The sequence below is a fragment of the Lipotes vexillifer genome, unplaced genomic scaffold (assembly GCF_000442215.2).
Source record: "Lipotes vexillifer unplaced genomic scaffold, Lipotes_vexillifer_v1.1 scaffold13, whole genome shotgun sequence".
NCBI classification, from domain to species: Eukaryota; Metazoa; Chordata; class Mammalia; order Artiodactyla; family Lipotidae; genus Lipotes; species Lipotes vexillifer.
Genome location: NW_006790761.1, coordinates 437,498 through 442,674, shown reverse-complemented (window position 1 = coordinate 442,674; position 5,177 = coordinate 437,498).

Here is a 5,177-nt window from a genome sequence, read left to right as displayed (position 1 = left end):
AACCTCAGTTCAGGTGTGCACAGAGTGAGGCGCTGCGCTGCCTCAGTGGGAATTTAATGCTCACTGAGCGGGTAGGAAATGTGACCTTAGTCACGCTTGGTCTGGCTTTGCCGATTGCAGGATGGCACACTGTGTGAAGGTGGGGAGGGGGCTGCTCGGGTCCTCAGTCCCCTGAACTCGTGGCTCCGTCAGAGCTGTCCCTGGCCCCTGCCATGTGGCCCTTCTGGCCCGGCAGCTCTGGGAAGCTCCCCCAGTCACACTGTCACCCAAGCGGTCCTAAGTCCTTTCGGCTTGCGGGATCCACAGGTTTTGCTCTGTCCCTCCTCACGGTCTGGATCTGCGGAACAGGGCGAGGAGCGCAGAGCCGTTCCCTGCTGGAGGAGGGAGAAACTAGGCGAGAAGTAAAACATCGCTGTTATCTTAACATGTGCTTGGGACGAGGGGCACATCACACAAGCAAGGGTCTAACTGACCGGCTGAACAGTCTGTATAGGGACAGAGGAGTGGGATGGGGAAGGCAGCCACTCCGGGGAAGGGGACAGGGACAGGTCCAAGGGGAGCTGCTGCTGGCTCCACTTTTCCTCTCCCTGCTGCTCATGGCTTGGCCTGTGCTGGCTGGGCTGGCAGTGCCCACCCTGCCCAGCCCCCTTCAGGAAGTGCTTCCCGTGAGGGAATCCACCTCATGGGGAACCAGCCGCTAAGACCTCTCCCCAGCCCTTGTCCCGGGCACAGACCCTGTCACTGCTCCCGCCCTGGCATCCTCCCTGAAGAGTAGAATAGACACAGGTGCGGGCAGGGCCACTCAGGCTCACTGCCCCAGACTTCGGTCCACGCACTCAGACACATAAGGACAGGCACACCTGGTATTCGTATGTGCGCGAGGAGACATTCGACACCCATCACGCCTCTGTTCACAAACATTTGAACATAAGCCAGTCACAGCCTGCCCTCTTACCTACAGATACATTCAATAAACACGCCTTCTCACAGAACCACAGATGCAAAAGTCAAAGTGCACACACGTGGACACACACGCTTGAGTTCATCCATACAGACGTGAGTACCCACAGATCCTTGTGTGCACTGACATACACAAGCGTCACACACATACTCACACACGTCCTTAATCAACAAATATTTACGAGACTGTGGTCATGGGGGATGCATGATGCTAAGTCCTGGAGAAGGAGACAGAAAGAGTCCTTCAGGTGGTATGTTAGTCTGCGTCGGCAGCTATAACCAAGTACCACAGATTGGGGCTTAAACAACAGACATTTATCTTCTCGCCATTCTGCAGGCGGTTAGTCCAAAATCAAGATGTTGAAGGTGCTGGTTTCCTCTGAGGCCTCTCATCTTGGCTTGCAGATGGCCGTCTTCTCCCTATAACTTCGCGTGATCTTCCCTCTGTGCGTGCCTGTGCCCTAATCTCCCCTTCTTCGTAAGGACACCAGTCATATTGGATTAGTGCCCACCCTAATGACCTCATTTTAACTTAATTATCTCTTTAAAGGGAGCTCCATCTACAAATACAGTTACATTCGAGGTACGGTGGGGTTAGGGCTTCAACATATGAATTTTGAGGAGACAAAACTCAACCCACGGCAGGGAGCTGATCTCTTAGAGGGAAGATAGACCCAAGAAACAGCAAAAGAAAATGATTCAACTCTGATAAGAGCTATGAACATACAGACAGGGACTGAGGGAGAGAACGTGGAGGAGTGCCGTGGTGCCTTAGACGTGGTGGTAGGGTAGGAGTCTGCAGAGCAGGTGCTGCCTGTCCTGTCCTGGGCTGAGTGCACTCGGCAGGGCCAAGTCTATCCACCTCTGCGTTGCAGGCCTGGCCTGGACTGCGGCTCAGCAAATGTGTTAGAGGTGGGCAGACAGGTGAGTGGACCAGTGAGTGTGGCGCTCCCAGAAGAGACCCCACTCTTGTGCAGGAAAGCCCTGAAGGAGAGGCAGGTGAGGAGACACCTGGTGCCTGAATGCCTGGGTGGTCAGACAGGGTGTGGACGGCCTGGCAGGAACCCAGACCCCGAGCCTGAAAAGAAAGCAGGAGGGAGGGATGGATGGAGATGCCGAGGGCTGCCCTGAATGTCAGTTCTGGATCTGCTGTGTGACTTTGGGCAAGTCACCTAACCTTTCTGAGCCAGTTTCCTCATCCTTAAAATGGAGGATAAGATCGTAGCTACCTCACAGAATTGCTGTGAGGATTAAATGAGATCATGTGTGGGAAATGCTTAACACATTGCCTAGCACATATTAGTAGGTAATAAATGCTGGCTAACATTGCCATGATTATCAGTACTCTTTCTGGAAAGCAAACACGCCACACACCTGAGTCACTCTTGGCTCCACCTCTCCTTTACCACGCACATCCACCAACCACCCAGTTCTTGCTGATTCTCCCTCCTTTATGGGCCTTCAGTCTGGCATGCCTCCTCCACCCCCCTGGGAACAGCCCCATCAGCTCCCATCTGGACATCCTACCAGGCCCCCCCCTTGATTTCCCAGCCTCCAGCCTCTCACTCACCACTCCAGCCTCCACACTGGCCTCCAGAGAAACTCTCTAAAACTGCAAATCTGGTCATATGACTTCCAGGCTTAAAATCCTCCAGAGCTCAATACCACCCACATGATAAAGGGCATTCAAGGCCTTTCAGGCTCTGGCCTCAAATTCCAGCCATGGTCAACATACACGGTACCGACTGGCATACTTCCCAGACTCCAAATATCTCAGGTTCGCTTAGGCTTCTGGGCCTTTGCACATACTGTTCCCTCTGCTTGGCAGGGCCTTCCCATCTTCTCTGCCCTGACAGCTCTTACTAACCTGCCTTCAAGATTGAGATCAAGAGTCAGGAAGTCCTGCCGTGGCCAGAGACAACTAACCCCGCTCTGGGGCCCCTGGGAGTCAGGCCCGCTCTGCTGCACTGCTGCTGTCTTGAGTAGGAATTTGTCCTGCTCTTTTGGATGTCCCTGGCACCTGCACAGTGCCTGGCTTAGTCGGTTCTCAAGACGTTCTTTGAGTCACTGAACGAAAGCCTGACCCTGTGAAGCAGAGACTGTTCTCTTAGTTTTACGGACAAGTAAACTGGAGTTCAAGAGAGCTAAGCCATCTGCCCAAGCTTACGTAACCAGGCGAAACTACGGGCAGATCCCTATCGAACACAGTTTTCTCTGCCTGGGTTTCACTCACTTCCTTCTCTTTTCTGGCTCATTCTTTAGACTCAGCTTAGATATCACTGCCTAGAGGAAGCCCTCCAGGCTCTTTCTTCTGGGCTCACCCAGCACTTCTTTTCTCACAATACTATAGAGTAGACTGTTTCTTCCATGTGGGTTGTGAACAGAGGGCCCAGGGCTGCCTCTAGGATGTTCAGGGTCCCTGTGTATGGAAACAATGAGTCATTCAAAAATCAGCATATGTCATCACCATTCTGGAGACCCAGTTTTGTGGGCACCTACAGGAGAAATATCACATTGGCTAGTGGAAGTGACCCACTTGCCAGGCTGCTCTGCTAGGAGCAGGGTCTGGCCATGGAGTCCCAGCTCCAGCCCATAGAAATTAATCTTGGAGCTCTTCAGGGCATCTGGTCGACCTCATGCATGAAGAGGGTGGAAAAAGCCCTGAGCGGGAGAAATTGACCAGAGCCCATGCAGGTCTCAGTCCAGGCTCAGCATCCCACCTGGATGGCACTGCTAGCTCTGGACAGTCTCAGGCATCAGAAAGGGACTTGGAAAAATTTGAGGAAAGCACTCCAAAGTGTGGGGCTGCCTGAGCAGTGGGGCAGGAGCAGGAGTCCTTGCCCAGATCAAAAAGCAATACCGTTAGGGACTATATCCATCCTGTTCGCCACTGGGACCATATAGCTATGGGGCCATGCATATGGCCAAACCTATGGAGTAACAGAGTTACTTAAAATGTGGGTGGCATTAACAGAATAGTCTGTGGATCAAGGGAGGTCAGTATCTGCTATTTTCTGCTGGCCAGTGCACATCTAGAATTAGATGTTCAGTGATGAGCTCCCTGTTTGAAGAGGAACAGGGAGGAATTAGACTATGTTTAGCTATTAGAAGGGTCATTACATAGAAGGAAAAACGAATGAATAGTGTGAGAGCCCAGAGGGAAAAGCCAGGGTGGGGGATGAAAGTGGAGAGATTTCAGCTAGATTTTAGAAAGTATATTCTAATAATTCCAACTCTTCAGAACTGGACTAGGCTGCCTGGGAAGATAGTGAGGTCTCTGTGCCTAGAGGTATGCAAATAGTGGGTGGATGGGCCACCCTCTGAGAGGCTTCGGGGCAGATTCCTGCACTGGGAGTGGTCCAGTTAAACTCTCTGTAAGGCCTTTCCAACCCTAAGCTTCTGAGACTAACCCTTCAGTGAGAATCTATCTTGTGCTGGGTATCATGGGGATGAAAAGAGAAGAGAGCTGGAGCTGCAGCCCCCAAGGTGCACGTGTCATTATGGGGCGTGGGGTAGTGGAGGTTCTAGGGCCTCTGAAAGCCCAGAGGGAGGAACCATCTTGCACCCTGACCACGATGATGCCTTTGAAGGCCAAGGATGTTGACATTCGAGAGGAATGCTGTCCAACTGAACTTTCTTCGATGATGGAAATGTTTTATATCTGTGCTCTCCGGTAGGACAGCCCTCGAAATGTGGCTAGAAGGCCGGATTTTTTTGTTTGTTTTTGTTTTTGTTTTTGTTTTTTGTTTTTGCGGTACGCGGACCTCTCACTGTTGTGGCCCCTCCCGTTGCGGAGCACAGGCTCCGGACGCGCAGGCTCAGCGGCCATGGCTCACGGGCCCAGCTGCTCCGCGGTATGTGGGATCTTCCCAGACCGGGGCACGCACCCATGTCCCCTGCATCGGCAGGCGGACTCTCAACCACTGCACCACCAGGGAAGCCCAAGGCTGGATTTTTGATTTAATTTAATCTTAACAGCCATATGTGGTGATTGCCTACTGTGGTGGGCAGCACAGATACAGAATATTTCCATCATTGCAGAAAGTTCTGGACGGTGCTGCTCCAGAGAGTTTCAACAGGCAGCTCCATGACCCTGAGGCCTAGGAGAGGTTCTGCCCTGAGGACCCTTCCTTTCCTTCCCTCATAGTGTCAGTAACACAGAGAGGGAAACCTCCAGACTGGGAGACAGAGTACCTGTTTCAGCACTGGACAGGCCT